This window comes from Dermochelys coriacea, chromosome 2, assembly GCF_009764565.3.
Source record: "Dermochelys coriacea isolate rDerCor1 chromosome 2, rDerCor1.pri.v4, whole genome shotgun sequence".
Classification (NCBI taxonomy): domain Eukaryota; kingdom Metazoa; phylum Chordata; order Testudines; family Dermochelyidae; genus Dermochelys; species Dermochelys coriacea.
The window spans coordinates 52,970,953-52,998,192 of NC_050069.1; the positions used below are offsets into that span (position 1 = coordinate 52,970,953).

At 42.6% G+C, this 27,240-nt stretch overlaps 1 protein-coding gene across 3 annotated transcripts in view; it reads left to right on the forward strand.

Moving 5' to 3' along the window:
- Window positions 1-823: 823 nt before the first annotated feature.
- The window catches only part of PAG1 (phosphoprotein membrane anchor with glycosphingolipid microdomains 1), a 191,241-nt gene continuing 164,824 nt past the window's right edge, over window positions 824-27,240 (forward strand). For all 3 annotated transcript variants that reach the window (XR_006278747.1, XM_043507679.1, XM_038392916.2), the window contains exon 1: window positions 824-1,314. The gene's annotated coding sequence lies outside the window, so the exon portion shown is untranslated. The remainder of the gene's footprint in view (window positions 1,315-27,240) is intronic.

Genomic DNA, 27,240 nt, shown 5'->3' on the forward strand with positions numbered 1-27,240 from the left:
CATTGCTTACAGTGACCACTCAGCAGGTTTCAGAATGGTAGCCGTGTTAGTCTGCATCAGCAAAAACAAGGAGTCCTTGTGGCACCTTAGAGACTAACAAATTTATTTGGGCGTAAGCTTTCATGGGCTAAAACCCACTCCATCAGATGCATGGAGTGGAAAATAACGGACTTAAAAGTGGCAATTCTTCAACAAAAAAAAACTCTTCAAAAACAGACTCCACCAAGAAACTGCAGAACTGGAACCCATCAAATTAGGCCTGAATAAAGACTGGCAGTGGATAGGTCATTACAAAAACTAATTTCCCTCTACTGTTGCACCTTTTTGTCAACTGTTTGAAAGGGGCCACCCTCATTACCACCACAGAAGTATTTTTCCTCCCTTGGTATTCTACAATGGAGAACAGCCCCCTTTAATGGAATTGTCTCTTTAGCCCAGCCCCCCACGTGGTAAGGCAACTCCCGTCTTTTCATATACGGTGTGTATAGATATATATCTGCTACTGTATTTTCCGCTCCATACATCTGATGAAGTGGGTTTTAGCCCATTAAAGCTTATGCCCAAGTAAATCTGTTTAGGCTCTAAGGTGCCCCAAGGCCGCCTCCTTGTTTTCACTCAGCAGGGGCCATCAATTCTTCACACTGCATTGCATGGCAGGCATTGGGGGGTGACAGGCAGAGCGTCTGATGTTTGCAGGGAGAGCCAGAGGAGCCTGCAGGCGTGCAGCGGTCGGTCACTCGCTCACTGCCTGGACTTCCTTGTCTCTGAGGGCGGGAGGCGCGTGCCGGCAGCCAGCGGCCAGCCCCGGGGGCGTGCGTGGTCTCGCTCTCTCTGCACAGGCCCCGCCGCACCTCCTCCGGCCTGGCTCTGCCCCCGCCGCCACCAGCCCCAGCGGCGCTGCATCTCTTGCGTTTGCACGTGGGGCGTTGGGAACATGCGCATTGCTGGAGCTCATCCTGCGCCGGCCGGACCGGCGGCGGCGGCGGCTGCGGCTGCGGCTCTGGCTCTTCCTTCTGCCGCCGCCGCTGCTGTCATTTTCTCCCCTGTGGGGCGGGGAGCTGTCGCGGGCGGCTCCTCGTTGCCAGCCCCGCTGCGGGACTCCCCTGCCGCCGGCGGAGCCGCGCCGCCCGCCGGCTTGTGTTATTGTTAGCCTGAGTCCCGGGGCGCCCGCGAGCGGCTCGGCGCGCGGGGGCGAGCAGGGGCCGGCGCTGCCTTTGGAAGTGCGGGTCCCGCCGCAGCGAGCAAGGCGGCAGCCGCCCCCCCCTCCCAGCGGGGGGCTGGGGGGGCCACCCCCCGAAGTCCCGGAGATTCCTGGTAAGTTGGGGGCGGTTTCCAAAGTTGATGGCGTGGGGGGCTGATGCGTTAGCGCCTGGTCCAGCCCTGCCCCCCCCCCACCCTCCATGGGGGCTCCAGGTTGCTCCCTGCCCTGGGCCAGAGCGGGCATGTGTGGCCCGGGGCCGGCGGAGGGGCAGTGCTAGTCCCCACGGGGCTGTCACCCCCCTACAGAGTTGTTATTACTAGGCAGGTGCGGTGCCGGCAGGGTCCCGTAGGCAGCAGCGTGACTTGGGCTGGTGGCGTTAAGGGATCTCCCCTTTTGGTGGCCGGGCTTGTGTCTGTTTTTCGGGTGGGGGGCGTGTGTGTGTGGATGAAGCGCTGCTCTTTCCTTGGCGGGACGGGGGCCTCCCGGGTGAAGGCAAAGCGTGGGGGGAGAGAGGGCCAGCTTTGCGTGTGGGTGATGCCGGCGACGTGCACTGCTCGGGTTTGGGCGTAGCAAGGTGGTTGGATGAGCTCAAGCGGTAGCCGCGCAGCGATTACTGAGCCTCGAAGTATCGGATGCGCCTCTGGCCAAGTAATGTCTCCTGTGGCGCTGGGGGGCTGTAAAGGCTGTCTGAGCAGGAGTGGGAAGTGCTGTAGTCAGATGACTGAGGTTGTGACATAAGCCTACAAAGCAAAGGAATCCAGAGGGATCGTTGTCACTCAGTCCCCTGCCCAGAATTATTATGGGTAGAGCACTCTCCTGTAGACAGGTGTAAAACACTGCCATGCTTTGGCAGCATTTTACAACGCCTCGCAGGTGCAGATGACAAAGCGGTGAAGAATCTGGACCAAAATCTTAAATCAATGTGTATATCTTGGCCTGCACCACATACAGCGATACACACAGCAGGCAGATTCTTTCAGCTTTGATTTTCCGTTCTGTTGTTGCCCCAAGTCAAATCCTTAACTATCTTTTAATTCAGATACAGTTGCATTGTGACAGACTCCAGTTGGTTTCACAGTGGCATCTGTTTTTCGCATTGGAAACTCTTTGAACGGAAGAGATCACCAAGGGAGAGCTGGATTTTTTTCAAAGCAGTGCAGAGAGCGTTACATGCACAATTTATACATAACAGATAATGTACTGCATGCTTGGAACATTTTTTCTAATATTTAAAAAAAAATCCACACACTGAAAAATAGTCAGAACCAGATGTTTGTGGAGCTTGAAAGTTACTTGCAGGAATGGACCCAATTATCTAAATAAACAAACACAATGATTTATAGGTGTCTCAACTGTAAGACTTTGAATGATAGAGCTCTGTAACATTTCCTTTTAATTTGTCCCCGAGAGATTTGTTTGTAAGCAGAGTAATATATCAGCAGTGTTGCTGAATGCTTTAGTTGATTAAATTTGTAAAAGGGGTAGAGTTTTTTGCATACTGGCTTAGTATTATTTCAAATGCAGAAAAAGAGACAAAGATGTAGTTTTGGCAGAAAAGATGTTTTCCTAGCAGCCATGTTTCAATCAAGTTTATCTGATATATACAGCATCATGTTACATTAATTTAGACTCAAAACAAAATAAGAGTTGCTTGTTGTCTTAAACAACATGTAGGTAAATCTTCAGCTGGTGTAAATTGTCATGGTGCCTTACTTCAATGGAGCTAAGACAATTTTTATGTTAGCTGAGGCTCTCTGCCCAATAACCTCTGTATGTGCTAGATTGGGTTTCAATAAGTATTGAAATAAATATTCAGAACATTCAATACAAGGAAGTAGTTTGTTACCAGATTTATTTATATTGGGTGTAAAAACTGAGCTGAAATGTTAGAAACAGGTTTTACCATGTTCATGTTTTTAAACTGTTTTAGACACCTGTACTACTTTGTTATACAATTTATAATTGTAGCAAAATCTCCACCTTTTACTAAAAAAAAAAAATCATTAATCCAGATATGATGCTTATTTAACAAGAGCCCAATTCTGTGGCATGCTGAGCATCTCCTGCAAGTGCCAGCTGTCTTCAGCTCCCATTGGAATCAGTGACAGTAAAATGTACTCAGCACCTTGCAGGATGAGCCCAAGGAATTATTTTTCCATTTCAATACCCATCATGGACCCGGGTGTTTCATCACAATAATATATGAATGTAAAATACTTTGTAAAGGAACAAATACAGACACAGCTCTTAAATGAGAGGTTGAACTGAAGGCAGCGGGACTGCTTGCATGAGTAAAGTTTGCAGGCTCTGACCTTTAACAAGCTTAAATATTTTTCTAATTCTGTTTGTGAAATGTCATTTAATAAAAAAAAAAATCCACAGTCTCTTTTAATGCCTTTCAAAACCCAAAGCTCTGCAGAAACCTAATTGCAAGGCATCTTAATGTGAATGTGTTTTTTAGCTCATACATTGAATACACAGGAATGTTATTAAATAGCTTAAATTCTAAATTTAACATTCCATAAGAATGATTTTAGTTTGATAGAAGGGACCATCTGGAGTCTAAATCATAAAAAGAAAATACTCTATAATCCAGAGCAAAAGTGTATTTTTGAAAGAGCCAGTGTTTTGTGGGATCTACAAAAACAAAGCAGCTGAGCTACTCTCATTGTCTATGCAGCATCATTTAGCTGAGAAGCACTTTTTCCAAGGGTTCTGCTGACTTAATTGACACACAAAGAAGTTAACAAATGAGCATGTTTCTCAACTAATTGATGCTAAAAGTTTTTCCCACCAAGTTTCTCTAAGGGGATGGCAAACAGTGAAGCTTTTCAAAAGTAGCAGTTCTTCCAGCAGTATACTATTTAAAACTCCTCTAATATGGGGAGGGGAGGGATGCTGAGCTTAGTAGACCAGGTACATTGTTAAACACATTTTAACACCCTGTTTAGTAGAAACAAATCCTTAAGGTGATCCACAGTGTAACTGAAGGCAGTCCACAGTGAGATCCCAAGTCGGCAACTGATAGTGTGCAGGTCAACTGACCGGCTCACATGGGGCTGCTCTGACTTTAATGGATTTTCACATGGGCACCACGGTTCTCTTGAGTGCTGTCAGATGCAGGATGAAGGCCTTAATTGGGTAAAGCTATAGACCCTAATACTGCAAACCTTCACTCTTGTGAGTAAAGTAGTTCACTGGGGGGTAGTCGCATAGGAAGAAAAGGATTTGTATCTAAATATTTGCATTGCTGCATATCAACATATCAAACAAGAAAATAAAAAGTACAAGAGATCTTACAGTGCAGTTTACTTAATATTAGGGCTGTCAAGTGATTAAAATAATTACTCTGTGTAATTAAACAATAATAGAATACTATTTATTTAAATATTTTTGGATGTTTTCTACATTTTCAAATAGATTGATTTCAATTACAATGCAGAATACAAAGTGTACAGTGCTCACTTTATATTTATTTTTGATTTCAAGTGTTTGCACTTTAAAAAGAGAAAATAAATAGTATTTTTCAATTCACCAAATACAAGTACTATAATGCAGTCTCTTTATCATGAAAGTTGAACTTACAAATATAGAATTATGTACAAAAATACTGCATTCAAAAATAAAACAATGTAAAATTTTAGAGCTTGCAGGTCCACTCAGTCCTACTTCTTGTTCAGCCAATCAGTCAGACAAACACATTTGTTTACATTTGCAGGAGATAATGCTGCACTCTTCTTGTTTACAGTGTCACCTGAAAGTGAGAACAGGCATTCTCATGGCACTGTTGTAGCTGGCATCACAAGATATTTATGTGTCAGATGCGCATGCTTTAACTACCATTCCAGGGAACATGTGTCCATATTGATGATGGGCTCTGCTCGAAAACCATCCAAAGGAGTGTGGACTGACACATGATCATTTTCATTATCTGAGTCAGATGCCACCAGCAGAACGTTGATTTTCTTTTTTGGGTGGTTCGGGTTCTGTAGTTTCCACATCAGAGTGTTGCTCTTTTAAGACTTCTAAACGCATGCTCCCTATCTCGTCCCTCTCAGATTTTGGAAGGCACTTCAGATTCTTAAATCTTGGGTCGAGTGCTGTAGCTATCTTTACAAATCTCACATTGGTACCTTCTTTGCATTTTGTCAAATCTGCAGTTAAAGTGTTCTTAAAAGAACAACATCATGGGCTGGGTCATCATCCGAGACTACCGTAACATGAAATATATGGCAGACTGCAGGTAAAACAGAGCAGGGGATGTACAATTCTCCCCCAAGGAGTTCAGTCAGACATTTAATTAATGCATAATTTTTTTTACCAAGAGTCATCAGCATGGAAGCATGTCTTCTGGAATGGTGGCCAAAGCATGAAGGGGCATATGAATGTTTAGCATATCTGGCACGTGAATGCCTTCCAGTGCTGGCTACAAAAGTGCCATGCAAATACCTGATCTCGCTTTCTGGTGACATTGTAAATAAGAAGCAGGCAGCGTTATCTCCTGTAAATGTAAACAACTTGTTTCTCTTAGCGATTGGCAGAACAAGAAGTAGGACTGAATGGACTTGTAGCCTCTGAAGTTTTACATTGTTTTTGTTTTTGAGTGCAATTATATAACAAAAAAACCCCTACATTTGTAAGTTGCACTTTCAGGACAAAGAGATTACATTACAATACTTGTAGCAGACAAATTGAAAAATACAATTTCTTCTGTTTACATATATTTGCACTGTAAAAATGATAATCAAAATATACACTTTGATTTCAGTTACAACACAGAGTACAAGATATATATGAAAATGTAGAAAAACATCCAAAATATTTAATAAATTTCAATTGGTAGTGTCTTTTTTAACAGCGTGATTAAAACTGTGATTAATCGCGATTAATTTTTTTGAGTTAATTGCGTGAGTTCACTGTGATTAGTCGACAGCCCTACTTAATATTAATGATTAATTAGCTCTTTACATTTGCAAAGCACTATATTAATCCTCACAAGACTCCCCTGTAAATTCATAAGTCTTACAATGCGTATTTTACAGATGGGGAAGTCGGAATATAAAGAGGCGACTGCCCCAAGACCAGAAACTGCAAGTCAGTGGTGTAGTGTAGCAAGTCAGTGACAGGACTGAGATTACCACCCTGGCGGTCCTGATTCGCCGTTCTCTGCTCAATCTACTAGACACCACTGCCACTTCATTTTTATTTACTTTTATTCATTTGTGTGGTTTGAATAAATGTTTTTAATCTAACATCAATAGCAGATTATTAGGACAAATGAGCACTAAATTGCTACGTCCCTGTTGTGTCATATGCAAAGAGTGTTCATTTTAAAAGGTATGAATGAACAGTAAATGAGAAAGATAAAGATAAGCAGTGTTCATCTGTCTGGAAGTATGCTGTGGGAAAGTATAAATGTGTAAGAAAAGCTCTCTCCATGAACGTATCATTTAGATGTTTACATAACTTAAGGATAATACTTTGATATCAAAGATAAGCATATACAAAATCATGTTTGGATTCCTGCCAAAGGCTTCTTTTTATTTCCAAACTAGCTGGGGATGCATCATATCACTGGGCAAGGCCAATAATCTCCTAGTTGTACTGATTGTCAAGTGCTATTTCAACAAGACATTGCGCAGAATGTTTGGTTAGTGTTGACATTGTATTTCTACTCCCTCAGTACTGGCCTATGATCTATTGTCCATAGTAATAGTGAAGGAAATGAAATTCTGTCCACATAAAAACATGGAATAGGGAAATGATTTTTTTCCCTTCAAAATGAGGATATGGAATTAAGGAATTAGCATAAAAGTCCATTTGCTTACTCACTTTGTTTGCTAAGGAAGCTCATGCTTAAAACAAATTGTCTTCCCACAGAAGAAATCTGTTAGACATATTGACCAATTTGAATATTCAAAGACCTTTTTGATGTCTTCAGATCATCAGCTTTCAAACAGTGTATGGCAAATTCAGCTCCTTTTATATTATTGCTATTTGTTTACAGTAGCATCCATGATATATTAGGTGCTTTCCAGGCAAGGTGATGTCTAGGTCGTCATCTTTTCATGCCCTGAGCAGCTCAGAGTCTAAGAAGAAAAGCTCTCCAGTGAGCAACCAGAGAGTTCAGAATTTTACTGTGTGGATCATTGATTTCATAGCAGTATCACAATTGTACATAGGTGTTGCCCAATTCTTAAATATGGATTTGAAATGATACTTTTATATCAATGCCCATCAACCCGTATTTCACTTTTATGTTAATATGTTTTCAGATATTCATTTATTTTAGCTAACACTGACAGATAATGTAGATTGGTTGGAGTAAAGCTGTTGTCCTCCGACTTCAAGAGCCGTTTGTTCTACTGTGGTGTGATAAAGTAAATGTAGATATTCCTTAAAGCTGCCTAATAACAATGAGTAATGGCTAACATTGATATATTACCTGTCATCCAAATACACATACTCTATAAACTTTTACAAACTAACTAATAAAAGGGTTGAAAGTGGCAATTGTTAATGGTACATGGGAATGCTTAACTGTTCAGGACAGAATGAGAGGAGGCTCACTCGTCTAGTTGTGGGGTGAGGGTAAAACCCAATAGCATTGCTCCTGACAGGGAGAGGCCAGATAGCACTCTGAAACACTCGCCTACAGTTGTCTTAGGATCCATGCAGAAAGTGCCTTCTTTCTCTGAAGGATTAATTCGCCGTTCCCAATGTGCCAATCCGCAAACCCCCCTTTTAGAAGGAAGCATGTGGAGGAAGCTCCAGGAAGGAAGTGAACCTTAGACCTTATCTACACTACTGTGGTAAATTGACCTAAATTACACTAATCCAATTACGTGAATAATGTAGCTGGAGTCGATGTAACTTAAGTAGACTTACTGCAGTGTCTACGCTGCAGTGCATCAGCAGGAGATGCTCTCCTGTTGACTTACCTTACTCCTCTCGTTCTGGTGGAGTACTTGAGTGGACCGGAGAGCTGTTTGTGGTCGATTTAGCGGGTCTTCACTAGACCTGCTAAATCAACCCCCTCTGCATCAATCATAGCAGCATCGATTCCCAGAAAGTGTAGACATGGCCTTAGGGAGTTTCTTGTATACTTCCTCCCCTCCAGCTGCCTGAATCAAAGCTTAATAAAGTCAAGAAAGACTCCCATTGATTTCAGTGGGCATTTAATCAGCTTCTATAGCTGGTAGAAAAAAATGTGGGGGGAGGGGGGAGGAAAGAGGGAATTGCCTAGATATTTCTGTAACTCTGAAAGTGGCCTGTTATGCTCTGTAGCGATCTGGCTTTCGTTTCCAAACTTTCTCATCAATTATTTTCAAAAACAGAATTCTTAAATTATTCCAATCAGTAAAGTTAGCAAATGGAATGTTCCAGTTTTGGCACTATTCCACTGCATGATGAAAGTGACCACCTGTCAAAAGATAAAACATATGTGCATCCATGTGTGCATATGTATTTATACTTTGCAGAACAACCAATAGGCCAACTTCGTTTGTTTAAAGTATCTGTTTAAAACATTTTGAAAAATGGAAAATTTAGAAGAGAATCTACAAGATTTTGTACAAATAAAACAAAATCTCTCCCTTTTGGGGGGAAAAGGACAAATTTCATCAATATTTTTCATTGCAAACATTCCAGCCAATTGTACTTTACTCCTACAGGTTTTGCCCCGGGAGAATAATATATGGCATAACAAGTTTAAGAGTCTGATAGTCAAAATGAATAAGACTTGACTGTAAGAAAAGTTACAGAAATTGACTGCAATATGAGATTATATCATTCCCCAGTCTTTATTATCTCTGTAAAGTCTCAGAGTACAGTTTCTGTTGTTGGATCCTAAAAGAAATCTGCAAGGTGACTTTAAGACTTGCAGACATTTTGTTAGAGTAAGTACAGTACTATTTTATTAATAACGTCCAGATTTAACTCTCATTTCTTGGTGACTTGTATAGAAAACCAATTTAGCTTGTGTACAGTACTACTGTACCGTGTGTAGAGTTTAAAGGTATTTAAAAAAAAAAACCACTCAGCTTCAGATGCATTCATCTGGGGATTTACTCATAAATAATTGATAACCCGCTGAAACAAAATCTCTTCATTACTTCTTGGAATGATCACCTCTTCCCCCTTGCACTCATTGTTCTTTTAGAAAGTGCAACAGTGCTTTAATTAATGCATAAGGTAGTCTCTTGTGTTCCCTGCAAAGGGTACACAACTAAACAGCATAAATGAAATGCATGACAGAGAATAAACATTTTATTTTCCTGTGAAGAAATGCTGTGTTTCAGTGTGTTGGAAGAACCGCTTAAATACTGTATTTGAGACTTTTTTTCATTATATCACAGGAGTGAGTTCTTATGATGGATTATTAAATCAATGAAATGTTGCTAATGTACTGCAATATAATACATCAAATTAAGGATTATTTGGTGTAATTCAGCAGTTGTAATTACAATGTTAGGGCTTGACCCTGCCAGCTACTATTCCCATGAAGAATCCATGTTCCTGTAAGTAGTCCCATTGTTGATGAGAATGGGACAATTTGCATGAGCATGGATTCCTCATGTGAGTCAGGGTTTGCAAGACTGGGCCTTATTTATCAGCCACAGAAGCGCAATGATAAAATTGCCTTCTTTCAAAAAGCCATTATGCTGTGTATAGATCTAATAAAGAATATTTGTAAGGAAAGAAGTTCATCTTACTGATTACTTGATTGCTTTAGAGTTATTTGCCAAGTTCTGTAAGACTCTTTAAAGCTTCGAGTATTTGCTGCCAATTTCGTAGTCTAACTTTGTTAATGTACAGGAAATGTGAAGATCACATAATTAGAAGAGGACCCTAACAAATCTTATGGCTCTTTTAATGCAAGTTTTCAGATGTTACTTTTATTTAATTGAAAGGTGAATGGCAAGGCTTTTATAGCAATCTGCTGTTTCCAAATGACAGCAAGTTTTAAGGAATGACAGAAATGTAAGCATCAGTGTGCTAGTACCAGATCTCAATTTCAGGCTTCACAGATCCAACTTTTCCTCCTAGCTATGGCAGGAATGTGCATCTGTGGCCTCTTCTGGATTTGTGTCTTCTTAAAAAATATTGTTTCTGACCAAATGAAGAAGGACATCCCTCAAAACGATAAACTAATTCTATCTGAGATTAAAGAAAACCAGACCCTCGTCCCATCCCTGCAAACAAAGTTATTAAGCTTGCTGTTGTAACAGGATGTGCCGTACTTCAATCTTAACAGAGCTCTACTGTGTTAATTTATGGCACTGTGTTCAGAGTGCCTGATTCTATACCCACTGAAGCCAGTGGGAATTCGGCCATTGAATTCAGTGGCAGCAACACAGGGTCCATATTATTTACATTGTTTTGATTACTCACTGCCTGGGGGGATCATTAAAACTCCTTTCCCTGTGAGACTACTTAAAATATCATTTAAAAAACCCAACTCTGCTTTCTGGAACCTCTTCCTCCGAATAATCACTCCCATTAACACCACCTGTATGTTTTCTCTTGATTATTGATGTAATGTCATAGAATCATAGAATCATACAATATCAGGGTTGGAAGGAACCTCAGGAGGTCATCTAGTCCAACCCCCTGCTCTAAGCAGGACCTAATCCCCATCTAATCATCCCAGCCAGGGCTTTGTCAAGGCTGACCTTAAAAACCTCTAAGGGAGGAGATTCCACTACCTCCCTAGGTAACCCATTCCAGTGCTTCACCACCCACCTAGTGAAAACGTTTTTCCTAATATACAACCTAAACCTCCCCCACTTCAACTTGAGACCATTACTCCTTGTTCTGTCATCTGGTACCACTGAGAACAATCTAGCTCCATCCTCTTTGGAATCCCCTTTCAGGTAGTTGAAAGCAGTTATCAAATCCCCCCTCATTCTTCTCTTCTGCTGACTAAATAATCCCAGTTCCCTCAGCCTCTCCTCATAAGTGATGTGCTCCAGCCCCCTAATCATTTTTGTTGCCCTCTGCTGGACGTTTTCCAATTTTTCCACATCCTTCTTGTAGTGTGGGGCCCAAAACTGAACACACAGTACTCCAGATGAGGCCTCACCAATGCCAAATAGAGGGGAACGATCACGTCCCTCGATCTGCTGGCAGTGCCCCTATTTATACAGCCCCAAATGCCGTTAGCCTTCTTGGCAATAAGGGCACACTGTTGACTCATATCCAGCTTCTTGTCCACCATAACCCCTCGGTCCTTTTCTGCAGAACTGCTGCGTAGACCCTTGGTCCCTAGTCTGTAGCAGTGCATGGGATTCTTCCTTCCTAAGTGCAGGACTCTGCACATGTCCTTGTTGAACGTCATCAGATTTCTTTTGGCCCAATCCTCTATCATTTGTCTAGGTCCCTCTGTATCCTATCCCTACCCTCCGGCGTATCTACCACTCCTCCCAGTTTAGTGTCATCTGCAAACTTGCTGAGGGTGCAATCCACACAATCTGTGTCTGCAAATCCTTACTCACGTGAATACTTCTACTGATAATTAAAATGTGTGGCTCCTCTTTGGCTTAGGACACCATGAGCACATCAGACCCATGCTTTAGTCCCTTCACTGCTTCTCAGTCCATTTCCATTGCCAGCTTAAGGTTTTGGCCTTTCCAAGCTGAGTTTGAGACTGGATCTCTATCAATGAATTACCAAGATAGTTGTACTATTCTGGAGATCAGTACAGATCACAAAGCATGTGGGAGCCAGGAACAAACCATTTTCAGCTGTGGGGTTCTGGCTGTGGAATGATCTTCCAGAAGAGATTCCATGAATCCAGATCTAACTGTCTTTTTAGATAAATGACATAAAACCTTCTTCTCTTATAAAAATTTTTCCACCGTAAGTGGAATCACATTTACAATATCAACAGCCTCCACTGTCATCCTCCTGTAAAATAGCAAAACCAAAAATTACATACCTCAAGCAGAGTTTTCTGTATCCAGTAAGGGAGAAGAACCAGAGGTGCTATGAAGTCCACTCATGCGAATCTATTTACATGGAAGGTGCCCAGATACTACAGTAATGGGCAGCAGTACAGAACCATAAGATATATAGTGAAGGAATGCTGGACTGAGTCTACAAAAAGACATTTAATGGACACACACATTTTTAAAAACAAGCAAACAAACCCCAGGGAATTGATGGTTTCTTTGTGCCTCTTGCACAATGATTCCCATACTCCTGAGAGAATTCTGTGCCAAAAAATTAAAAGTTCTGAACCAAAAAAGTTAAAATTCTTCATATTCTATTCTATTCAAAATAACACAATATAATCACACCAGTTTCAATTATTTTGGTAATTTATTTCAAAATGCCTATCAGCAAGTATGTCTGTAACAATATAGACAACAAAAAAGATTGAGGAAATGTTTTTTGACAAATAAATTCCTTACTAGGCATATTAATACAGAACTCTGAGTAACAATTCATTTAAACTACAGTACAGAACCATATTTCCCACACCCCTCAGAAGCAGTGCAAAGGCTTGGGGGAGTTGGGGTAACGGAGGAGCTGAGGGAGAAGGAAGTAGTTGAAGGGAAGGAGTCTGGGTATTACCCAACAACCCTTCAAGTTATGGCTGGAAAAAGTATGCAACAGGTTTTGGGGTGGGGGTGGGTGGGAAGGGATTGTTAGGGAGCACCCCCATGCAGACCCTAGCTGACCTCAACCTCTCCCATTCAGTCAGGGACATTTGCTCCATGTGTCCCTGCACTGCCTGTCCACGTGTCCCTCCCCCCCCATTCAGGCACCCCCTCCCCCGTCTCCATGTGTCCTTGCACCGTCTGTCCATATTTCCCTCCACCCTCACTCAGACATCCATTCCCCCCATCCCCATGTGGCCCTGCACACTCCTCCCCCGGCTGTCTCCATGTGTGTCTGTGCCCCAACTCAGCCATCCCCCTTCCCCCTGTAGCTCTGCACTCCCTCTCCCTCTGCTCATGTGGCCCTGCGCCTCCACTCCCATTCAGCCTAGCTTGGTCTAGTCTGTCCTCTCCCACTAGCCCTTATGAGCCCCTGTCTGACCCCGCAGCAGCCCCATGCTGTCTGTCTCCCCATAGACCCTGTCTCGACAGACGCTGTGAAGAATATAGGCTCTTTCTCTTCCCTGTCATAGCTGGGGCTGGCCAGGAGCTGTTGCTCTGTTCTAGCACCACAGCATCCTGTGGTGGGTAAAAGGCAGAACTGTGGCAACTTTTCAGCAGAAGCTATTTTTTGAAAAAAAAATTAAAAATATGGATGATACATGAAATATGCACATTTGCAGTGGTGCAGAATTCCTCCAGGAGTATTCCCCTCTGCATAAGGAAGGATCCAGGTCTTCAACTTGGAAGGAGAGGGAGTCAAATGATTCTGTGGGATCATCTCCCCTTTCCCTTTCCTGGCCCCAGATAGGCCATCCAGAAGGCCGGGATGAGGGGCCACTGAATCTGTCTCCATGGACTATGTAACCACAACACCCCATTCAGCTTATACAGAAAGGCTCTGGCTATTCTTCCATCCCATCGTCTGGAATAGCTTCAACATGAGTGCTAAGCAGCAACCCTGCTACCGTCCTGGTTTTGGGGGTGGATTTCACTTCTGCAATTCTTTTGCCTTGCACCAGCATAGAGCTCAATTACTTGTACTTTATATGAGTAAAGTGGCTGTCACCTGAGATGAATATCTATCATTTTTCATGCTAGTAAAGTCACTCTACATTAGGCATCAACAATCAGACTACTAAAATAAACTTGTTACTAGAAAACCAGAAGTACTATAAATGGCTGAGTATGATAATTATCAAGAATATACATATTTTATAGATTTGCCCTCCCTCCTCTCCTTGGTGAGTATAATTTAATTTTCACTTCAAGCATTACTATAAGCCTGGGTTCAAAAGCATCTCTCACCTGGTATCTCCTAGTTGTTTTAAAAAAATACAGTAACTAGAACTGACTGCATTCTGTGTGTGTTTCCCAAATACAAAAGCTATGAAATGCCTCTTCATACTACGGGCAATTATTCAGGGTAAAAAGTACATTATTTTGTGATTATTCTGTTTCAGGAAGTGCATTGTTTTGATCTGTTGTAATATGCAAGATTATATCATTTAATTTAGTAATGTCAGAGATTAAGTTAATTTAATTTTCCTTTATGCTCGTTAAATGCAAGATAATTGATCCAACTCAGTGGACGATTTTAGCTAACACAGTGGATGATTTGAGCTATATTGTTTGTCGATCATTCATTATTTATTAATCTGACACATTTGATGAGGCATACTGTAGATCTGATCGTCTAAGGAGAGAGGTAAGAGGAAAATGAATACAGGGGAAACTAGATATTAAAATTCTGTTTTGCGCTTTGAGAAACTGTCAAACGATTGCATAATTTTGGTAAGTTTTTTAAGAAAGGAATTTCCTGTTTATTCTTTCAGAATATTGAGTAGTCAATTAACACCTAAAGTGTTAGAAATAACTCATGGCTAGTTGGGCAAAATATTTCTTCCACAGCTTTTTTTTTTTCTGCGTTATTTGAATAGGAACATAACACAACAATCAAACACAAGAAGTTAAAATTAAAATGAGTAATTTGAAGGGAATATTTTACAATTGGCTTTTTTGTCACAATCGTAATCTTCCTAATTCACTGCCCTGGTTACAGGGCTAAGCCATTTGTGACATGCAGTAGTTTGACACTAGTACTGTAGTCTAAGTTAGCCTTTTCAAAGAATGGTATTTTCAAAAATTGACCTCATAGAATGTGTTGTAATAAGCAGTGCACTCTGACAGTAGTACTCTTTTCTCCTGCCTTTGTATAGCCAGAGGCCATTTGACAGTTGGATATTTCTTGTATGTGTACCTTCACAGTTCCACGTATCCGGGATAAGAAAAGGAGTACTTGTGGCACCTTAGAGACTAACAAATTTATTTGAGCATAAGCTTTCGTGAGCTACAGCTCACTTCATCCGGGACACAATCAGCCATGGATTAGTAGAATAAGCCCCTCACATCCACAGTTCAGTGGAGTATGTAAAGAGTATTTCCTGATTATTTTTTTAAATGTACATTTATTAGCTATTGCTGTTGCCTCCATTTTGTGACTCTCATGATCTGAGGCTTTTCTGTACAGATTAACATGTAGCTCAAGGGAGTAATAATTTTTGAGTCCTTATTTGGAATCTTGGAATAAGTCTTAGGTTAGTTAATAGTTTTAGTAACCCAAAATAATGATCTTTAATTTAAAAAAAATTTTCAGAATTTTTCTATAGTACATTGTAAAATTAGTTGATTTTGTTTATTTTTTAACTGCAAATATAATTTCTTCATCTCTAGATAAGATCAATATATTTAGAACAGGTTATTTTAATATTTTTTTAGTACTGTGGATTGGTGACTTTGAAAAAAACTGTTACTTAGCTTTAATCTATTAAATTACTGGTATCAGGATATTGGGAATTTTTTTACCCTAATATTTTTTATAAATGTGTGTTACAACTGGATTCACTTAACTGGGATACCACGGTGGCCAGTCTGCCATCCCAGTTAAATTGATGTCCCAGTTATGAAAAGACCCCACTTTATTCATTGGCTTCATGGGACCAGGATTTGACTCTCACTTTTTGATGTGACCGATTAGTTTCATAACCCTAACGCACATAAAAATTAGCTGTTATATTTAACTTTTGTGGGTAGAATCCTGAGGTCCTTCCTCAGTTTTACTCAGTCTTTATTTTTAAACATCTCCCATTTAATATAGAAAATGTGTGTAGACTAAATGGGGAATAATGTTGGAGAAATTGTGGTGAAAGAGGAGACTTGATATACATATATGATGGACATGTCCGGTCATTCAACAGTACTGGGATGTGATTCAGAGTCAAATATTGCAAACTGTTGGGTATTTATTACCACAGGATCCTTTGGTAATCCTCTTGGGCTTCTTAGTGGAAATGGTCATGCTCAAAGATCTGAAGAATTAAACTCTCATCGGCTAGTAGCTACTAGACTATGGATAGGCTCTCACTGGTAAAAGGAAAATAGTCCAAAATTAGAGGAACGGTTAAAAAAGTATGACAGGTTGTTATGGAAAAAAAATCACACATAAATTACATACCCAGCAAAATAGAAAGAGGACAAATAGATACTTAGATAATGCCTGCAAAAATAACCCCAGCAGGGCAGTCCAATTTTTTTTTTTTTTTTTTTTTTTTTTTTTTTTAACTACTGTTAACATTTGATAGACGTGCCTGGCTTGATAAATATGAATTGTCAGTAGTTTAACTCAGTTTAGTAAAATCCCCAGAAACAAAAGGTCCTGAGTGGTATAAAGCAGCTCACTCTATAATATTGAAATACCCTGCCAAATAGAGAGATTTGATCATTATATTACTGCATGATGTTTCTCTAAACAAAATAATAAGCTCAGTGTTAAAGTGATTAATGTATTATTTCTGATATTTGCACAGCAAATTTGTATAAACTGTTACATTTCCTATACAACTAAATAATTATTTAAAAGAGTAATCTGAGCTTGCTTGAGTAAAGAGAGAGTAAAATATGAGATCTGCTCCTTTTTTGGGGAAAGACTCCTAGCTATGAACACAAGACTGTAGTATATTTAAGCCATGTACTTGCAGAATTTATAATCCCTGCAAAAGCAGCAGTTGGTAAATGCATGCTTATATAGCATTTGTGTATTAAAGATGGGATTTTCAAAGGGCTCAAGTGAACTGGACACCCAATTCCCACTCAGTTGCGCTCCTAACTCACTTAGGTTCTTTTGGAAATTATTATTCTATTTTATATAGCACCTAAAGGCCTCAAGGTTGGCTCCAAACTTGGACCTCGGTCTGCTAGATACTGTACAAACACATAGTGACACAGGCCCTGCTCTGAAGAGCTAACAATCTAAACAGATAAGACAGATAAAAGGAGGGAGGGGAAATAGACACCCTGTGGGGGGAAGCTGAAGATCACACAGCATGTTAGTGGCAAAGCCAGAATTAGGCACCCAGAATGAAATCATGGCTTCATTGAAGTCAATGGCAAAACTCCCAGTGAGGCTAGGATTTCACCCCAAATCTTCTGACTCTTAGTCCAGTCACAGTGCCCTATCCATTCTATTTCCCATCTCAAAAATCAGCCTGTATGCTTAACAATGTTAGACCTTAAAGATTTCTTAAATACAGAAAACTTTCATTCACTACTATAGTTAACTTGTGGGGGGATTCTGCGCCACTGCACATGCACAGAATTTATGTCCCCTGCAGATTTTTTTGCTTCCCCGCAGAAAAATGGCATGGATAGGGAAGCAAAGAGAAGTCACAAGAGCATTCATGCGACCCTCTCAAGTAGTATGTTTTTGGGTGCCCAGGACAGCCAGCAGAGAGGTAAATCACTGTGGGGCAGGGGGCACCACTGGGTAAGACCCGGCTAGTGGCTTCCATCCTGTGCCAGGCTCAGCTGCTAGTCCTGGCTGGGCTGGGGGGACGTGATTTTCTCTTCCCCTGCACGGCATCTGGGGCCAGTTGAGACCCACCCCCAGATTTCTCTTCCAGTGGCAGGAACCTCTGCAGACCTCCTCGCACTTCCTGCATTTATCACTCCTCAGCTGCAAGGGGAGGGATCCTATACAGGGAGCTGCTCCCTTATCCATGCAACCCCCTTGCCTCCAGACTCCCTCATACCTGGACCTTCCTGCTGAGCTTCAGCTTCTCATGCTCAGAACCTTCCCCCCCCCCCCCCCCGATGAGCTCCACTCTCCCTGCACCTGGACCACCCTGACGATCCACCCACACGTGGATCCCCACCCCACCAAGGCCCAACCAGTTACACCTGGATCCCCACCCCACTGAGCCCCACTCCCCTAGCATCTGGACCCCCCATTAAACCCTCCACACCCAGACCCCCCATCCCTGCTGAGCCCCAACCATTTTCACCTGGACCCTCCTGCAGATTCCCATTATCATTGCACCCAGACCCCCCAACAAGCCCCTGTGCAGCCAGATCCGCCCCCCCCCCCCCGCACTGGAACAGTTGTAACACAGAACCCTCTCAAACCACACCTGGATTCCCCCATACTAAGTCCCTCCACACTTGGATCCTGCCTTGCTGAGCCCGCCTACTCACACCTGGTGCACCTGGCACAGAGGAGTAGGGCCTTGGGTGTTTCTGGGGCAGACCCAGTTCTTGAGCTGTGTCAGGGTTGGGTGCAGCCTCACCGCTGAGTCCATGTCTCAGGGGGGAGCTGCACGGTGATCTCCCACCTCTGTGTAACCAGTGGCCTATGCTTCCCAATGCCAGGCTGGAGCCTCCACATTTATTTGACAAATAATATTTGGCAGAATTTTAAAATATTTAATTTTAATTTTTAATTTTTTGGTGCAGAATTTTTAATATTTTGGCACAGAATGCCCTCAGGAGTAACTACTGTCTAAAGAAACTTAAGAACCAGAGATTTCTATACTTGAAATCTGTCTTGTTTGTCTAGAGATAGTTGACTGATTTCTCTAATATAGTTCTAAACACTGAAAGTGCACTGTACTTAATTAAAACAATGCTCCTTGCATTGCAGCTTTAGTTGATAGTTACTTCTTCTTAGTTTAATCTTTATTTGGAAACTGTTGTATAAAAACAGCCGGTGCTCAGAATGTCATACTTGTGTAGTGAAGAATTTAATAACTCGTTAGCACCAACTGTATATGTCTTAATTAAGATAAATTTATGCAAATTGGAGAAATCCTCTCCAAAGTGCCTGGTGTAAATAACTCACTTGTGTGCTGGGGAGCAGTGTCTGAGGAGGGAAGAAAGGTCTTTGCGGGGAATATTACCTTTGGCTCTTTGCAGATGATACTCGAGCCTAAAGTCAGGAGGAGCATCTGTGGCTGCAGACCATTTGCTGCAAACTTAACTTTGCCTTTCACCCTTCCACATAAACCCTGTTATCAGATTAAAATCATGACTGATGTGGAGAAAGTAAATAAGGAAGTGTTATTTACTTCTCCTCATAACACAAGAACTAGGGGCCACCAAATTAAATTAATAGGCAGCAGGTTTAAAACAAAGGTAAGGATTTTTTCACACAACACACAGTCAACCTGTGGAACTCCTTGCCAGAGGTTGTTGTGAAGGCCAAGACAATAACAGGGTTCAAAAAAGAACAAGATAAATTCATGTAGGATAGGTTCATCAATGGCTATTAGCCGGGATGGGCAGGGATGGTGTCCCTAGCCTCTGTTTGCCAGAAGCTGGGAATGGGCGACAGGGGGTGGATCACTTGATGATTACCTGTTCTGTTCATTCCCTCTGGGGCACCTGGCATTGGCCACTGTCGGAAGACAGGATACTGGGCTATATGGACCTTTCGTCTGACCCAGTATGGCCGTTCTTATGTTTTTATTATTTTCATCCAACGCTAGTAATGCAGACAGCTGCTTACATTGGAATGGGTTAGTGTAGTAAAGTGTTGTATGTAGAATGGTGATTAAAGGAGATCATGGAAGACTGACATTCCTAGGGAGGCAGAATTAAGATCGCAATGCATAGTCTGTGATTATGGTAGTTGTGGTAATGGTAAGGTATGTGCCTGTGGATGGAGAACTGGAGAGTATGTGCTTAATTTTTCATTTTCTTGCCTTTGTTGGTTTGTGTCCAGTATGATGATGATAATTACTTCACAACTACGTTCTTGTTTGTTAATTTCTTAGGTTTTTTTTTAACACTTAATCAGAAGGGGAGGGCAAATGTGGAGGTAGAAATGCAGCTGAAGACAAATATTTCTGGCTGTCAATAAATTAGGGATGTAAAAGGTTAATTGGTAAGCAATAGTCTTACTGGTTAACCCGCCTTAACTGTTAACCCTGGGCTGGGTGGCCGGCCAGCCTAAGGGGCCTTATGTTGATCCTAGTGGCCCTGTGCCAGCTGGTGCGGCCAGAGCTGCGCCACCCAGCCAGAGCGGGCCCAGCCATGCCATCCGGGTGGAGCGGCCGGAGCAGCACCACCTGGCCAGAGCGGGCCCAGCCACACCAGTAGATTAGCCCCAGCTGCTTAATCTGTTAACTGTTTTAATGACATATTTTTAATCATTTAAATGGTTAACTTTTTAAATGGTATTTACATCCCTACAATCAATATATATGAACCTTTAAGATCTGGCAGGTGCATGTCAGCTCTTCTCTGTTGTAGAATAAAATCTGATAGGAAAGTTTAGCACCTGATGGTGACAGTTTGCATGAACCTGGCCCACATCAATCAGCTTTGTGTTCACAGTGCACAGACTTTCAGTTGTAATAGCTAAAAGTTACCTAGTATTTTAAAATAAACCCCAAACCACAGTGCAGAAGATTGACTCATATCCACCTCTCTACCATGTTTTGTGTACACAGACAATGATTGTTAAGAAATAGAGCTACTGTGAACATTTCATCGTGTACTTTACTTTCACCTCCTTACTGTTGGGCTTCCATTTTAAAGATGCATAGTATCTATATTCACCTTGTGCTGTCTGTCCATCAGTGAAGCTGTGTGTCTTCCATACAGTTACAGATGGTCCTACAAATGTGTGTACCCAAGATCAGCAATGTCTTATGACTGCAAATCTGAGAAACATGAGTGACAATCCCATTCTTAACTAGATAACTCCGGTTTCCTTGATCAATAATATAATTTGTTGCCTTACAAAGAGACCCGAGTTACCAGAAGAAATACTAGTTAAAACTTAACTTGTTTGTTTAAGTACTTTATATAATGTCATCTTTTAAAGTTCAGTTTTGACTAGGATTGTTTCTGATGTCCTGAAACACATTGGTCATTGTGGAATAACAGAACCGGTGGTGTGTTTCTGATCTTAGCTGGCATACTAAAAAACCTGAAGTAATATCATTCCCATATTCAAGGAAGGAGGCTTTATCAACACAAACTGACACAGAGCTTTCTCACTCGAAAGTAGAAGTTTGTGGCACTGCGTGTGTCTCTTAATTTTGGCAAAGCTAACAGCAGTCTAAGAAGAAAATAGAGAAACTAAACTTCTTATGCTTTCTTTGATTTTATATCTCCTATAAGTTTCTGAAAACTTTTCCTACAGGAGCCCAGCAGTGGCTCATTTATAGCTGACAGCCTCTAAAGGAGCTGAAAAATAAGGATAATGCAAAATGATTTGCAAATGTTGGTTAAAATTTCAGTATAGCTATTATCGTGGCCCCAGCCTTTTCATTTTATCAGGAAGACTGATTTTTGCATTAACTATAGTTATAGCTGCTTCTTGAGTTCACACTTCGCGAGTGGGGCAGAAGCAACACAGAGTTATACTTTTATTACTGACGTGCCATATATTTTCCCCCAAGCCTCTCCATACACACAAAACAAAACTGTTTACGTATTCCTCATATCATTAATGGGAGATAATTAATGTTCATTTAATTATCTCCCATTAATGATAACAAGAGACTATTTTTAAATGGACTGGGTCTGAGCTTTTTCAGTGACTCTTTCCCTCGGTATGCACTATTGCAACTGTTGTGACCAACAGAGAAGTTGTAGCTAGGAGGGTCTGAGGTAAAAATTCTACACATGGGGGCAGGCAGTTCTCAGTAGCACACCTGGAATTGTAAAACTTCCAGCCACAGATCAGAAGGAAGCAGAGAGTTGCCATTGTAGTGCATGATGCAAAACTATGCTTTTTACACAGGCCTTTTCCAAATTAGGCCCCAGTTCAATGAAGCACCTCAGCGCATGCTTAACTTGGACTGCGCTAGTAGCTCCATTGAAGTAAAAAGTGAAGCATGTGCTTAAGAGCTTCATCAGAGCTTATTGAGCTGTGGAATGGCTGGCAGTATTCTCCTAGAAGACAAGGACCAAGAAGTGAAATGGTTAGGAATGAGGTAAATCCAAGGTGGAACAGAGAGGTCTTTCTTGCCTGGTAAGGCCAAATTGATGTGATCCCTCAGTTCATTATTTCTGGCATCTGGATACTATAGCGATGGCAGAAAAAATGCATGAATTGACAGATTGAAGGATATAGGAATAACTAACAAAAAGATACTGATTAAAATTTTGGAAGAAGTCTTCTTGGAAATTTTAGTTTTCAACAAACCACTGCAAAGGTTGAAAGGCCTGTATATACATATACAATAGTTATTTCTGAAAAGATTTCCATGACCACTGAAAAAGTTATTCACTTCTTAATGCAATGGGATTTACATGGGTATACTCCATTTGCATTTCATAGGAATTACATGGACAAATCTCTTTTTGCAGAGAGATGACTACAGGTACAAAAATGACATTAGAAGCTATACTTACTGTTCTAACATGAGCACGTAAGCTTAATTTTTTCTTTATTGCTCACTAGAAAGATGCTAAACCACTGAGAAACAATATGCTGATGCTTTCTTTTATCAATGCTGGTACACCTGCCCCTCTGCCAGGGGGATGACGGGCTCGCGCTGGATCTGGAACCCCGTCACCTGCACCGAGTCCCTTTTGCTGCCGTCAGTGTGGAGAGTTGTGCACTTCTTTGCACTGAAGCGGAGCCCCATCCAGTAATCAGCTCGACTGGTGGTGTCTAGCGTACCTTGGAGACTCTCTGGGTCGTGTGAGGTCAGGACCAGGTCGTCCTCATAAGCCAGGACGCTCACCCTCTCACAGTGGAGGTTGAAGCCATCTGTGCTGTTGGAGATGGCTCACAGCAAAGGGTCCATGGTGAGGCTAAAGATGATGGGGCTGAGGGGACAGCCCTGTTTTACTCTGCTCCGGATCAGGATCTCAGCGATCTCCCCTTCGACCGAGCAGATGGTGGTGCTGCATCCCTCGTACAGCTCTTGGATCACACAAAGGAAGTTTTCTGGCATCCCGAACTCCTGGAGCTTGGCAAAAAAGTGGTGGTGAGGCATGGACCCAAAAGCGTTAGCCAGGGGGAGCCATGCTACCGCGCACTGCCTCCACACCCTTCTGGCCATTTGGGTGGTGGTTTGGAGGATGGAGTTGTGTTCGTAGCAGCCCTCGCAGGACATGAAGCCTTTCTGGATGGAGCTGATGGCTTCCCCGCTCACTGACTCCTCCGTGATCCTCGACGCCAGGCAGCTGGCATGCAGTTTGTACATCGTGGAGCAGAGGGAGATGGGCCTCCAGTTGCTGGGGTTGTACCGCTCAACCTTCTTTTACACCAGCACCATCATGGTCTTCTTCCAGGAGCTGGGAGTCTGGCAGAACTGCTTGCACTGGTTGAAGAGCATGTTGAGGACCAAGCAGCTGGGGTCTCTGATTATATTCTGATTTCTCTTCCCATGTGCTACTGCTCAGCAGAAGGGTGACACTGTGTCTGAAGGACGGGGCAGCAATATTATACAACAATATACAGCAATATTATACAACATGCATGACCACTGAAATGCATATCTCTGGATTGTAAAGGGTAGAATTCCATTTTGAGAAATGGTCCCTATGTGGATTCCACTGTGTGTGTGTATATACTCCATGTGTCTGGGACTGGAAGATTTTTGCTTAATAATGTCCATTGGTCCACTCTCCTGTTCCTCACGCTCCTATCTGAGTGTAAAAGGGCAGTGTGGACTGACCACCTCTCCAGTTTCTTTCTACTGCAGCATGGGTCTGAGACAGAATCCCTTCAGTGTCCACAGAAAATAACCCCAGAGGACTTTGGCATCCCTACTATTTGGAATATCTTCTTTCCTTAAAGCCCTTATGGTGAACCTACTGTACATAGTCTTCCATAAGGATAAAATTTCCATGTGGCTGCACCCGAAATTTACCCCCAAAGAGATCTCAGATTTCCATCTGAATCAGAGTCCACCTATCTACCTAAACCACACACCACTAATGAAGAGAGGAGCCTGCATTCCTTGGATATCAGTCAAGCAGTGGCATTCTATCTCCAAAGAACAAAGCCATTTAGGAAATCAACTCATATCCATCACAGAACAAATGACAGGGGAAGCAGTCTCTTTCCAAAGACTTTCCAAATGGACTTTGGTATGCATTCTACTATGTTATGAGTTGGGAAAACATTTCACCACAACAGGGCATGAGAGATCACTCTACTAGAACCCAAGCTGTTTCTGTAGCCTTCCTTTGAGATTTTCCTCTTGCTGAAATATGTAAAGTGGCTAAATGGGGTTCAATACATACCTCTTGAGACATTATACTTTAGTCCAGGCTTTTGCCGCTGATGCATCCCTCAGCACAGTAGTCCTCCTGTCAACAGTCCTCACACCCTCCTATGCAATGGACTCTGCTTGTCAGTCACCCACAGTGGAGTACACATGGACCATCACTCAAAGAGGAAAGAAAAGTTACTTACCCAGTACAGTAACTGGATTCCTTTGTGATGTGTTGACCTTATCTGTGTTCTGTTACCCCCTCTCTTTCCCCTCTGCTTCGGATCTTTGTGTATAGATTCGTGGTAAAGAAGGAATGGGACTAGCAATTGGTCCACGCTGCCTCTGATGCCCTCGGATTGGAGCACAAGGAATAGCATAGCACAGGCACAGAGCAATGGACACTGTTAGAAAAACTCTCTGGTCTCAGACACAGTGGAATACAAGTAGGGATCACGTAGTCTCAAAGAACTCCAGTTACAGTATGAGGTAAGAAACTTTTTTACTTTTAGAGAAATCCCACCAACCTTATGCCTGCCTTTGTTTTTGTATTTATTCCCAGGTATTCTACAAAATGTAGACATGCATCCAAGTGAGTTACAAAAGTGTATTTTCATGTCAGTGAAAGAAGAAGAGAAAAACTGAGCTGAGTGAGACTTTGCCATGGTATTTAACCTGTAAATCTGGGTTTTTGTGTACTTTGTCTTTTGGATATTTTGCAGGAGGCAGAGCAGGAGAATATGAATGAATGTGCATTTAAGTCATGTATGAGCTACATGATAGATGAAGAGAGTTTTTGATGGCTCCATCTGGCTAGAAGGTTCTGTGTGATCTGTTTTCTAACAGATGGAGAAGAGCACTTAGTGGAGCCTTTTGAATATAAAAGCACTGGCATTATTATAGTGCGGAATCATTCAGAGAATCCATTTCTTTCAGTGTGACAGGTGATGTTGCTCGTATGTGTGAGATAACTGATTTTCCCCCTGCTGCACTGAACATGTGCATGCCAGGTTTCCTTGCCTATGTCAGACCTATCCAGTTTCCTGTCATTCCTCACTGCAACAGGAGCTGAAGGAAAAATAAAAAGCAGATTTCCATTTGGAAAACATATTGAATCCAAAGACCATTTGGGGGGTGGGAATACACGTGTTAAAAGTGTTTAGATACTGGGTTGGGTTTCTGAGCGACACTTTAATAGGTATAGAAAAATGAATGGATTGAGACTAGTTAAGTCTTTCCTAAATGTGTAGACCTATTTTGAAAGAGCACTAGTAGTTTCTTTCTCTCACCCTACTTCTACTGTCCCTCCGCCTCCCCTTGTGTATACAGTATCCCACTGAGTAAGCCTGTCTAGGACCTGCACTTCCTGGCAAGCTTTCATTTGTTACCACGCAAAACAGCAACTGGGCCTCATAGCAATCTTGTATCTAAACCAGCGGTGAGCAGACTTTTTGGCCTTAGGGCCACATCTGGGTATAGAAATTGTATGGCGGGCCATGAATGCTCACAAAATTGGGGGTTGGAGTGCGGGAGGGGGTGAAGGCTCCGGCTGGGGGTGCAGGCTCTGGGGTGGGGCTAGGGATGAGGGGTTTCAGGTGCAGGAGGGTGCTCTGGGCTGGGACCGAGGGCAGGAGGGGGATCAGGACTGGAGCAGTGGGTTGGGGCATGGGAGGAGATCAGGGGTGCAGGCTCTGGGTGGTGCTTACCTCAAGCATCTCCCTGAAGCAGCAGCATGTCTCTCCTCTGGCTCCTATGCAGAGGTGAGGCCAGGTGGCACTGCACGCTGCCCCGTCCACAGGCATCACCCCCGCAGCTCCCAGAAGCAGTGGCATGTCCTCCTTCCAGCTCCCATGCAGAGGCGCGGTGGCAGCCGGGCAGCTCTGCATGTTGCCCTGTCTGCAGGCGCCGCCCCTGTAGCTGCCATTGGCCACAGTTCCTGGCCAATGGGAGCTGCAGAGCCGGCACTGGAGGCGGGGGCAGCATGCAGAGCCCCCTGGCTGCCCTTACGCGTATGATCCAGAGGGGGGGACAGGCCTCTGCTTCTGGGAGCCATGCAGAGTGGGGCAAGCCCACAATCCTACCCTCCAGTGGGTGCTCTAGGGCCGGATTAAAAGGTCTGATGGGCTGGATGTGGCCCACAGGCTGTAGTTTGCCCACCCCCGATCTAAACCCTTCTCCGTCTCTCTGGGGCTGAAGCTGAGCTGCTTCTCTTGGGCTTAGAATGATAATCTAATGTAGTCAAATTCATGCATAATGAACTAATGCAGCCTCAGATAGTTGCACCCAACTCTTGTCCTCAATGAAAGTTGTGTGGAAGTATCTGAAGGCAACATTTGAACCATAGATTTGTATCTGTGTTATCTGTTGAATTGTGACTTTAAAGTCCTGCTTGCATTGGGGAAGAGTGAGGGCCATGCAGCAATTGGGAGTCCTGGTTCAGTCAAAATTTCTCTGGTGTTCTGGGAATAGTGGAAACTTGTTATACATTTTCTAGGCTGCAGGATGTGCTGCCCCCTACATCAGCTCAGCTGGTGCACGTCAGAGGAGTATAGAGTCATGATATTGCTTCTGTTCAAGACTCTTGGGGATTCATCATCATTGGGCTAGACTGGAACAGCTTTATAGCTAGCTGTTTACCTCTGACTCCCCTTAGTCATGGACCCACACAGGGTCACTCATAGTTTTTTTTCTGGCCCATAATGTTGCAAAATCTAGAAATTGGCTAAGTGATAGCTTGCTGAAGTGCTAATAGCACAGGACTGGATTATGGTATTACCACAAGCCCTGCATAATCTTGACTGCTTTCCCCTTGCTCCAGGAGGGTGGGGAGGGGAAGTAATCAGTATCAATCCTTTACTTGGTGCTAGTGTAACCCATGTCTGCTTGGTGTGGTACTCTGTCCCCCTTCTGCAGCAGATAGACC